This window comes from Ornithorhynchus anatinus, chromosome 1, assembly GCF_004115215.2.
Source record: "Ornithorhynchus anatinus isolate Pmale09 chromosome 1, mOrnAna1.pri.v4, whole genome shotgun sequence".
Lineage (NCBI taxonomy): Eukaryota > Metazoa > Chordata > Mammalia > Monotremata > Ornithorhynchidae > Ornithorhynchus > Ornithorhynchus anatinus.
Window position 1 is genome coordinate 9195868 of NC_041728.1, and position 12306 is coordinate 9208173.

Here is a 12306-nt window from a genome sequence, read left to right on the forward strand (position 1 = left end):
CTTTTAAAAGAAAGGGGCTGCCTTATGTGGGATAAATGATCTTAGTAAGTCCAGTTACCCTCCTTAAGCTGAGGCCTGTATTATTAGTTGTGTGTTGTTTTTATGCTTTTGTTAATACTTTGTTTTGGAGTTCTTACTATAGGAAGGAAATCTTTCTTATGTGACAGGAAGGATTGTCTTAGCATACCTGCACTCGAATTCAAGCCGTGTCGATGCAAGGTGTCTACTCATTCTGTTGTATTCTTCCAAGTATTAACCACTGTCCATCTGGTTGGAGAGGAAAGTAGGGGTAAAATAATGTAATAGGAGGGAGAAGGAAACTAGATATGTAGGTGGGTGCTTAAGTAATGAGATGCACAGCAGTAAGTGGTACAGATGGTTGCAAATATATGCATGATTGGCTTAGTGTGTTTTTCATTTTTTGTTTTTTTTTAATGGTATCGGTTAAACCGATACTGTGTTTAAGGCATTGTACTAAGGGCTGGTGTAGATACAAGCTAATCAGGTTGGAACCACACCAAGTTTGTTTTATGATACTCGTTAAACACTTACTATGGGTCAAACAGTGTTCTAAGCTCTGGGGTAGTTACAAGTTAATTAGGTTGGACATAGTCCCCGACCCACAAGAGGGCTCACAGTCTTAATCCCCATTCTACAGATGAGGGAAATGAGCCACAGAGAAGTGAAGTGACTTACCCCAGGCCACACAGCAGACAAGTGGCAGAGCCAGCATTAGATCTCAGGGCCTCTGACTCCCTGACTCTCTTCACCAGGCCACGCTGCTTCCCTGTTTGCATGGTAGCGGCGATAAAACTGAAGGAGATTCTGCTCGAATCAGAGAGAAATGGGTAATCGTTGAAGATATTTGAGGAGTTGGGTTGTCTCGGGAGGAGTGACATTTTGGGGAAAAGATCTGAACAGCAGAAAGAAATCTAGGCCAGAGAGGGGAGAGAGTGGAGGCAGGGAGATCTGAGAGGAGACTGATAGAGCTAGGGGATATATAACAAGCGGGTGGGAGTTTAGATTGAGAGTTTGGGATGAGTTCTGGAGATACCAGGGAGGAAAAACAAGTGGGATTTAGTGACAGACTGAAATTGAGGGGTGAAAAAATAGGTGGAATCAAGGATAATGCCATAGTTCAAAGTCGAGAAGGATAATGGTGGTCTCATTTGGAATGGGAAAGTTAATCTGAGGAGAGGATTTGGGAGGAAAGATCAGTTTTAGATCCCTAGAACTTGCAGTGTCATTGAGGTATCCATGCAGAGATGTCCTGGAGACTAAAGGAAATGGTGAGATAGTTGTGGTGTTGGGTTAGAGGATAGAGCTAGCAAGGAAGGTCTCTAAAGTTGTCTGACTATTCCTAAAGGGCTTACAGTCCCAAAGCCAATCCGTGGCACTTTCAGATTTTACTATATACAGAACAGCTACAGGCAATGCCTCCTGAAAAGGTAAACCAACCCGGGAAAATGAAGAGTTTCAGAGAAGGAAAGGGCCCTGTGAAACAGAAGAAAAGCACTCTAGGGAGTATCAGATTTCATTCCCAATTTTCCCCACCTAACCTGTAACGGTTACCTGGGTCCACTCCTGCCTTCTGAAGAAATGCGACGGAACATCATTCAGTCAACTCCTCATCTTGTCTGAACAATGGCATTTTCTCCCCGACAGTAAAACATTGCTGTAGTGCTATTAGTAATCATTTTTCCTTTTCTCCTAACACTCCTTCACTTCATTGCAAATTTGAGTGGAAACCAAGTAGAACCCACTTGGGGCTCACAGTCTAAGTAGGATTTTAATCCATCCCTCCATTTTACAGATGAGAAACAGGTCCAGAGAAGTTAAGTGACTTGCCTGAGGTCACAAAGCTGGCATGTAACGGGTCTGGGGTTAGAACCCAAGCCCTTTGACTCCCAGGCCCGAGCTTTTTCCACCGCTTCACAACAGACACATCTTGTGTTTTGCTCTTTAACCATTCCAGTGATATTTGTGGTCTGAGACTGGCATGTTCACGTAGACTTTTACTTGAGTGTGCTTCAGAATCGTGACTCGTCAATTCAGAAAATGATATCCAGTAGCTTGCCTCATCTTCGATGCACCGGGATGCATTTACATTAGCAATCTGCTTCCCAGAAGTATCACCTCAAACCACAAGTTTATCGCTAAAAGTAACCACTCGACTTGGGTTTACAGCTAGAGAAATATTCACACAAATATGGAGTTACATTTATATTCCACAAAACTGTCTTATTACGGTATTGTATTCTATTAGTCACTACATTTTTAAAAGATCTGGAGAAACGAGTCCAGAATAGAGTCGTAAAGAGCTGGGAGGATAGAGCCTAATAATGGAAGGATTAAAAGAGTTGAGGTTTTCGAGCCATGCAATGAGAAGGAAAGGGTGACTGAGGTTTTCTGAGAAGAAGGGCAATTGGCTACTCTAATCACACAGTACAACCAAGGGGAGATGCATAGAGAGTTTCAATAGACGAACACAAAACCAGGTATTTTAGACATTCTGGAAGGAAGAGTCGATTTCTGGAGCGCCTTCCTAGCTCCTTAATTATACAACATTTCAAAAAGAGGAGGCCTTTCCTGGATTGGCGGAATTGTAAGTCTGACAAGTATTTCGACATCTGGATGGCCTCAGTTTGTTTTTTTATCACCGGGCTAGGAAGGATAGCCTAGCTGAAGCCAGCAACGTGGCCTAATGGAAAAAGCACAGGCCTGGGAGTCAAGAGTATCTGGGTTCTAAACCCAGCTCTGCCAATCGCCTGCTGTGTGACCCTGGGCAAATCACTTAACTTCTCAGTGCCTTAGTTGCCCCATCTGCAAAATGGGCATCGAATGAGTTCTCCCTCCAACTTTGACTGGGACTGTGTCCAACCTGATTGACCTGTATCTGCCCCAGCACTTAACAGGGTTTGTCACAAAGTAAGCACTTACCAAATATCATGAAAAAAAACCCTCTATTGTATTCCCCCAAGATCTTAGTTCAGTGTGCCCTGCACATGGTAAACACTCAATAAATGCAACTGAGATTGATGTTTGGTTTTTCCTTCTGGGACTGCCCAGAAATTCTCCAGTCATCTCATTTGGGGGAACAATGATTTAGATTTATTCAATCGTATTTATTGAGCACTTACTGTGTGCAGAGCACTATACTAAATAAATGCTTGGAAGAGTACAATACAACAATAAGGAGACACATTCCCTGCCCACAACCCATCCCATCATCGTCAATGGCATTTATTGAGTGCTTACTATGTGCAAAGCACTGTCCTAAGCGTTTTGGAAAATAGAGTGCAACAGAGTTGGTAGACATGTTCCCTGCCCACACTGAGCTTACAGTCTAGAGGAGGAAGTTGGCCTGCCTACTTGATCTCTGGTTAATTATAATAATGTTGGTACTTGTTAAGCGCTTACTATGTGCCAAGCAATGTTCTAAGCACTGGGGTAGATACAAGGTCATCAGGTTGTCCCATGTAGAGCTCACAGTCTTCATCCCCATTTTACAGTTGAGGGAACTGAGGCCCAGAGAAGTTAAGTGACCTGCCCAAAGTCACCCAGCTGACAAGTGGCGAAGCGGGGATTTGAACCCATGACCTCTGACTTCCCAGCCCGTGCTCTTTCCACTGAGCCACGCTGCCTTCTGAACTGTTTTGGACTCCTAGCAGGAGCTGAGGAAACTATGTGGAACCCAATTCTCAGCGCCCTTACCCTAGCTGCAGAACTGTTTTCCCGGCAGACAAAGCAAGTAGAGGTAGCAATGAAGCCCAGTGGAAAGAGCAAGGGCCTGGAAGTCAGAGGACTTGAGTTCTAATCCTCGTTCTGCCACACACCTGCCCTGTGACCTGGGGCAAGTCACTTAACTCTCTGGCTCAGTTGCCTCATCTGCAAAAATAGAGATTCAATACCTGTTCTCCCTCCTACTTAAACTGGGAGCTTCATGTGAGACGAGGACTGTGCCCAACATTATTAACTTATAGCTACCGCAGCACCTAGGGCAATGCTCGACACATAGTAAGTGCTTAAAAAAATACCATAATAATGATGATATGTAACCGATAGCCCTGGGAGAGGATACCCATTCCTCTCACGTTCCCTCTGCCAGAGAAAGGGGAAAATAGAAGTAGAAGTAATAATGAGAGCGTTTATTGAGCATCTATGAGGTGCAGAACTGTACTGAGCTCATGGGAAGAAAAAAAAAGGTAGATTGCACATCCCCCGACCGCATCACATTTACACTCTAGTGGGAGAGACACACGTTATTTACAGAGTAATCAATATAAATAATTGAAAGTACAATTGAATAGATGTATAAATAGGAGAAGAGGCATGGCATAGTGGCAAGAGCACGGGCTTGGGAGTCAGAGGTCGTGAGTTCTAATCCCTCCCCCCATCACTTGTCAGCTGGGTGATTTGGGCAAGTCACTTAACTTCTCTGTGCCTCAGTTACCTCATCTGTAAAATGGGGATTAAGACCGTCACCCGACGTGAGACAACCTGATTACCTCGTATCTACCCCAGCGCTTGGCGCTTAACAAATACCATTTCATTATTATAATTACGTTCCAAGGCTAGCAATAATTGTGATACTTGCTAACATCCTGGACCAGCAGCATAAGTCGGGAGGGAGAATAGATATTTGATCCTCATTTTACAGTTGAGGAAGCGGAGGCATAGAGAAGTGAGGTGACTTGCCCAAGGTCCCCCAGGAGACAAGTAGGGGAGCTAGGATTAGAACCCAGGTTCCTGTGACTCCAAACCTCTGCCCCACTAGGCCAGGAGGTTCCCTTACCTGGGCCCAGATCCAGGTGAAGGAAATTGGGAGGGGAGCTTGGTTAAGGAGTTTGGGTTCAGGCCCCCACAAGAGCCATGCGAGGGGATTCTGGGCCCCGGGGTCATGTTCCAGGAAGTTCATGGACGTGGACATTACACAATTACATGATTTCAACAAAACTTAGCACAGTTTCAACAAAACTTTTATGACAAATGGAGAGGTCCGATTCTGCCACTAGAGAGCAGCATGTCTTCAGTTATTAAACTGCAATTTTAATTTAGGTCTCCCTAGATGGAGATATTTGGGGAGCACCTTACCAAGCCCTGAATACCCCAGCCTCCTTGTCTGCCCTTCCCACTGCTCGCTCCACTGCCCCCCAGAGAGATCCCGGCACTAGTTTGCTTTCTACTAACGAGCAGATGCAACATTTCTCCAGGAGTTGAGTCCCTCTCCACGGATAGAGGACCCTTTTCCCTCTTTCTAAATAGAGGGAACTGGGAACTAGGAATGCAACGAGGGCATGAGAAGCAGGGTGGGCTAGTGGATACAGCACAGGCCGAGGAGTCAGAAGGACCTGCGTTCTAACCCAGGCTTCGCTCTTGTCTGCCGTGTGACCCCGGCCATGCTACTTGACATCTCTGGGCCCCAGTTACCTCATCTGTAAAATAATAATGGCATTTGTTAAGCGCTTACTATGTGTCAAGCACTGTTCTAAGCACAGAGGTAGACACAAGGTAATCAGGTTGTCCCATGGGGGGGCTCACAGTCTTAATCCCCCTTTTACAGATGAGGTAACTGAGGCACAGAGAAGTGAAGTGACTTGCCCAAAGTCACATAGCTGACAAGTGGAAGAGGAGGGATTAGAACCCACGACCTCTGACTCCCAAGCCCGGGCTCTTTCCACCAAGCTACACTGTTTGGGATTAAGACTGTGAGCCCTTTGTGGGACACATAGACTGTGTCCAATCTGATTAGTTTAATAATAATGTTGGTGTTTGTTAAGCGCTTACTATGTGCAGAGCACTGTTCTAAGTGCTGGGGTAGATACAGGGTCATCAGATTGTCCCACGTGAGGCTCACAGTTAATCCCCATTTTACAGATAAGGTAACTGAGGCACAGAGAAGTTAAGTAACTTGCCCACAGTCACAGAGCTGACAAGTGGCAGAGCCGGGATTTGAACCCATGACAAAATATGTACTCCTGCACTTAGTACAGTACCTGGCACATAGGAAGCACTTAACCAATATCCCCAAAAACAAAACAAAATGAAATAATAACAAAAAAAAACCCACCCACTGCACCCTCTCTATTGGCCCAGCAAAGGAGGTAGTTTAGGAAAGAATCGAGCAGGCCGGTCAAAAGATGGTCAGGCACGTTTTCTTTCGGAGAATGTTGGCATCAGACAAAATGATAGTTCAGTCTGCTCCTGGCTTCTTTATGGGGTTTTACGAACAGGTTCCTTTTCAAACATGAGTTACTATAGTAAAAGCACCAAGTTATACCAGAGTTTGGGATTTTACACGGCTATTGAAAGAATCTTTTGTTCCCCCCCTGCCCACCCAGTGGCCTTCTTCCAGCCCCAAGCGGGTCAATAGCTGTTCTTTCAGACAAAGGTCCTTTTAGTTCATGTTTATTATAGTAAAACTGCACATTTTTGCCATTTAGACAGAGCCCAGATGGTGGACGTGTGAACTTTTAAAGTGCTCTGCAGGGGAAGCCCGAAATCGCGATCTGTGGCCGAGATCAGAATGCAGACCATGGGCAGCCTCGAAACGCAAAATGCCAAACTCTGTCCTCTGATGACTCTGCTACCTTATGGCAGTTTCTTTGGAATTTGTGAGTGGCTTTTTTTTTTCTTTTTCTGATTGCTGCTTGGAAAAATAAGAAAGAGCCTCTCAAGAGAAGTAGAACTAACTTCTAGCGACCCGGTGTTCCAAACGATCAATCGGTGGTATTTATTGAGCGCTTTACTGTAGGCGGAGCACTGCACTGAGCACTTGGAGGAGTACGATTCAACAGAGTTCCCTGCCAACAAGGAGGTTGCAGATCCAGAGGATCGAGAGACAAAGCGTCTAGGAGCTGGCTGAAACAAGAGCCTATGATACTGAAGGCCCACCTCCTCCAAGAGGCCTTCCCTGACTAAGCCCGCCTTTCCTCTTCTCCCACTCCCTTCTGCGCCGCCCTGACTCGCTCCCTTTATTCATCCCCCTCCCAGCCCCACAGCAGTAATAATAATATGGGTATTTTTAAGCGCTTACTCTGTGCCAAGCACTGTTCTAAGCCCTGGGATAGACACGGGGTAATCAGGTTATCCCTCACGGAGCTCACGCTTTAATCCCCATTTTACAGATAAGGTGACTGAGGCACAGAGAAGTTAAGTGACTTGCTTAAGGTCATGCAGCAGACTAGTCATGGAGCCGGGATTAGAACCCACGTCCTTTGACTGCTGTAATTTATTTTTATGAATGTCTGCCTCCCCCTCAAGCTAGTCGTGGGCGGGGAATGTGTCTTTATCGTTACGTTGCACTCTCCCAAGCACTTAGTACAGTGCTCTGCACACAGTAGGTGCTCAATAAATACGACTCACCGACTGAGATGATCAGGGAAGGCTGGGTTCAGCTTCAATCGTCTTCCAGCACAGGAGATCAAATCATAATGACTGATATTCGTTAAGCCCTTACTTTATACGGGATACTGTGCGAAACGCCGAGGTAGATACAAGATATATTAAGATCGGACACAGTCCAGAAGGGATTCAAGGTCTGAGGGGGAGGGAGAACGGGGATTGAATCTCTGTTTTACAGATGAGGAAACTGAGGTACAGAGTTGAATAACTTGCCTCAGGACACGCAAGGGGAAAGTGTCAGATCGGCATCCGGCGGCCCACCCCACACACAGCCAATCCGGCGCTCGGGGCTACGTTCCCTGACCTTTCCTAGCACTGTGTGCCGCTTAAATCACCCCTATTTACCAGTCTGTGTGAATGCCGGACAAAGAACAAACGTCCTTCTTTTAGAAGGCTCATGAGAGGCAGAGCAGAGAAGGGGTTTTGTGAAATTTCACTGGAAAATACGTTCCTCCTCCTCATCGTCGGAAATCTCTCTCGAACGGGAATGATTTCCGGGCCGGTGGTCGACGAGTGAACGGGACCCATTGGAGGCCACCGCACAGTGCTAACGCAACTTAGGCTGAAGATGCTATGAGAAGGGAGTGATTCGGGCTTCTCAACTGGTTGTCTGTCTTCCTCTCTGTCTCTCTTTGATAAAGTAAAGCTTCCAAAATGTGAACTCCTTCCATCACATGACTCCTAATAATGATAAATGTGGTATTCGTTAAACCCTTACTATTTGCCAAGCACTATAGCCCTGGGGTAGATTTGACATAATCAGGTCCCGCATGGGGCTCACAGTCTAAATAGGAGGGAGAACAGCCTTTGAACCCCCATTTTGCAGATGAGGGAACTGAGGCATGGAGAAGTGAAGTGACTTGCCTGCCTTGTGATCTTGGGCGAGGGGAGGACCTGGGATTAGAAACCAGGTCCTCCGACTTGCAGGCCTGTGCCTGCTTGGCTATACGGAGTATCTGTGGGCTGAAGTCTTCCAAGATTCTTATTTTTGCTTCGTTTTAAAGGAAAATTTTCACTGTCGGGTGTTTTCTGTGGCCTCGCCAGGTAGGACCGCTTCGTTTGGGAGCCTGGCTTCAAAGTTTGGAACAGGTGTCCGTCCTTTCATCAGAGCCGAAGTGGAGCAGACATTGCCTGGACGTATTCAGTGCTCACATAAGAGGCCATTTGCCTTGGTTTACCTGTCCTCCCTCAGGCTAGCGGGCCCGTTCACCTCCCCCAAACACCCCATCGCCACCCACAGTCCTGACTTTCCCTTCTCAGACTCTAACGCTGCTGGAAGAGAAGCAGAGTGATCCGGTGGGTAGAGCACAGATCTGGGTTCTAATCCCGGCTCCGGCATTCATCTGCTGTATAACCTTAGGCGAGTCACTTCACTTCTCTGGGCTTCAGTTCCCTCAACTGTAAAATGTGGATTAAGACTATGAGCCCCGTGTGGGACACGGACTGTATCCAACCTGATTAACTTGTATCTAGTCCAGCACTCAGTACACCGCCCGGTGCATAGTAAGCGCTGAACAAATACCATAAAAAGATCCCTCCCTCTTCAGCATTCCCAGATTCAGGGATTTTGAGCCCCTTGAAGTCCCACCTCCCTCCACTGCCCCCTCTTCCTCTCGGTGGCCTTTTCCTTTCCAAGAAAGATGAAAAACGATCTGGACCCGGAAGCACTGCTCTCTACACTGTCCAAAAGGTTCTCGTTGTCTCCACTTACCGATTCCTTTATTTTTCCATTTTTGTCCCTTAGATGAAAATACCGGGGAGATCTCCTCCAGCTGGTAATGTATTGTTTGCAAAGGTCTTTATCGTCAGGAAAACTTGTGAATCCCTTCCACCTTTCAAAGGGCATCAGGTAACACCAGCCAGAGTTATGGTACCGGCGGAAATAATCTTCAAACAGCGAGAGCGCTTATGGATTATGGGTTGGTGATGGTGTTATATGGGTTGTTGGTGGTGTTACCCCGTGATTCATTCGTGCGCGGTTTGGCTCCAAATATCGAAGACTCATCCATCTGGCAGGGGCCGTTTGTCATTGATTCTTTAATCAGAAGCTGCTGTGTTCACACTAATCGCAATATAAATGGATCAAGCAGATGTCGTCATTTGCCTTCAGTGGAGAAATCAGTTGATCCGTCGGTGGTATTTATTGAAGGCTTACTCTGTGCGGAATACTGTATTAAGTACTCCAATTCTGAAAACCTCACTGAGGCATGAAGATGTATATGTTATGTTGTCATGTTGGACTCTCCCAAGCGCTTAGTAAAGTGTTCCACACATAGTAAGGGCTCAATAAATACGATTGATTGATTGATTGATTGAAGATGGACCCAGCTGGGTGGGGTTGGTATAGATCCATCACTCCTCCTGCTCAAGGAAGGGGGCAGTTCAGGGAAAATACTCACTAAATGACCCGTGACATCTGCCTGTCTCTATCTCTGTGTCCCTCTATCTCTTTCTCTGTGTCTCTATCTCAATCTCTCTGTATCTATCTCTCTATATACGTATTTCTATCCCTCTATCTGTCTATGTATACAAAATCTAACAATCTGTCTCTCAATATCCTTATCTTGCTATCTAACTTTCTATGCCTCTTTCTCTCTCTCTATATAAAATCTATCAATCTGTCTCTCAATATCCATATCTTTCTGTCTCTAGCTTCCCTTCTCTCTAATCGTTCTTCAAATTGGAATAACAGTCCACTCTGCATGCGCATTTGCCAATAGGCGACTTACAGTTCTGGCCACGTAACTTTTATTAATGTCCGTCTCCTCTACACTCTGAACTAGTTGTGGGTAGGAATGTGTCCATTTGTAGTTCTACTGTACTCTCCCAAGCGCTCAGTACAGTGCTTTGCACACAGTAAGCGCTCAATAAATACGGTCGAATGAATGAATGAATGAATCGTACATATACGATTGTTTTCCCTTGTGTGGTTTTCCTTGCAACATGTGCTGTAGTGACTGGTCAGGCGTTCTCTTCTGCCTCTTTGTCACAAAAAGGGCCACTGGGTGACCCTAGGAGATTTATTATTTTTTTTGAAGGGCAGGTGGGCTTTATGAGGGCAGGAGCTTTAGATGTGTTGGTGTTTACTAGGTATTGTAGGGCAGATCTCCGTGGAGTGAAAGAGGGGGATATTCAGATGGCCTGGAATGGAGGGGCAAGCCATCGGAACAGCTTGGACAGAAGTGGAAGCAGGGAGTTGTGGTGGTTAACTGGACAGCAGAGTGGGGGCCAGAGAAGCCTTCTAGTTTTGCTTTTTTTTTTTTAAAGATAGGGCAAATGTGCCCTCGTTTGGAGGCAGGTGGGAAGAAGCCATCAGAGAGCGAGCTGTTGAAGATGGCAGTCAGGCAGGGAGGAGTGAGCACAAGTGTCATGATTTGATAAGTTGTGAGGTGTGGGTTTGGAGATACAGGTGGAAAGCATAGCTTTTGAAGCTGGGCAGGAGATCTTTTAAGAGATGGCTGAGAAGTGGGGGTGGGGGGTGGGTGGGTGGGTGGTGTGTGTGGGTGTGTGTGTGTAGCACCCTCATCTGTGAATAGGAGCGAATGAAGCATTGTGGGCAGAGGAAGTCAGGAGACAAATTACTGCCTGTGAGCTCATTGTGGGCAGGGAACGGGTCTGCCAAATCTCTTGTACCGTACTCTCTCAACTGCCTAGTATAGTGTTCTGCACAGAGTAAGTGCTCAATAGATACTAGTAAGCGATTGAAGGAAGAAGGAAGCAGAGAAACAGCATGGCCTGGTAGAAGGAGCAAGGGGCTGGGAGTCAGAGGACCTGGGTTTTATTCCCAGTTCTACCACTTGTCTGCTCTGTGACCTCGGGCAAGTCGCTTTACTTCTCTGTGTCTGTTACCGCAACTGTAAAATGGGGATTGAGACTGGGAGCTCTAGGAGGGACCGGGACTGTGTCCAACCCCACTACATGTACCCTAGCAGTTAGTAGAGTGCCTGGCACGTTGTAAGCCCTTACCAAATACCCCATTTATGATGTGAAAGTAACCTTGCCCAGAGCAACTAGTAAAGAAGGGCACTTCTAAGTCATTCCCTCCTCTCCCACAGAGACCTTGCCAACAGCCTGATATTCAAGGGTCCTCTCAAGAAAGCCTGCCTCTCCTCTGCCTCCCTGCAATCCGAACGTCTCGTTATTTGTTCTCCCGATCTAACAGGCTCAGGCTTGCCTGATTTCTTCTCTCATTTCCCAGGCCCTTTCGACTGTCTTCCTGTAAAAAAAAAAAAAAAAAAAGCCACTCCGGGATGTCATTTTGGGAGGGAACACCCAAGCAGCAAGAATCTACAGACTATTTCTTCCCGGAAAAAGCTTTAAAATACCCTGTAAAGAGAAGGCCCCGAGGCAGAGCAGAGCTCGGGCACTTGATTCATTCAATCATATTTATTGAGCGCTTACTGTGTGCAAAGTACTGTACTAGGAACTGCGCTAACCCCCGAGTTGCTGGGAGCTACGGACACGGCCAGTTTCTCTCGTCCCGTTTCTCTGATCCCGTGGGTAGTGCCGGCTGGCTCACTGTCCTCCCCCACCAGTGCCCAGGCGGGGGAGAGGACGTACAGGCACAAACTCAGTGGACAGAACACGGGAGTCGGGAGGACCTGGGTTCTAGTCCCAACCCCGCCACTGGCCTGCCGTGCGACCTCGGGCAAATCACTTCTCTGGGCCTCAGTTACCTTATCTCTGGACTATAAGCTCGTTGCGGGCAGGGACTCTATTGCTGTATTGTACTTTCCCAGCGCTTAGTACGGTGCTCCGCACACAGTAAGCACTCGGGATATATGATTGAATGATGAACGAAATGGGGATTGACCGGATGGGGACTGTGTCCCACCTGATTAACTTGCATCTACCTAAGGGCTTGGCACCTAGTATGCGCTTAACAAGTACCATTATTATTAT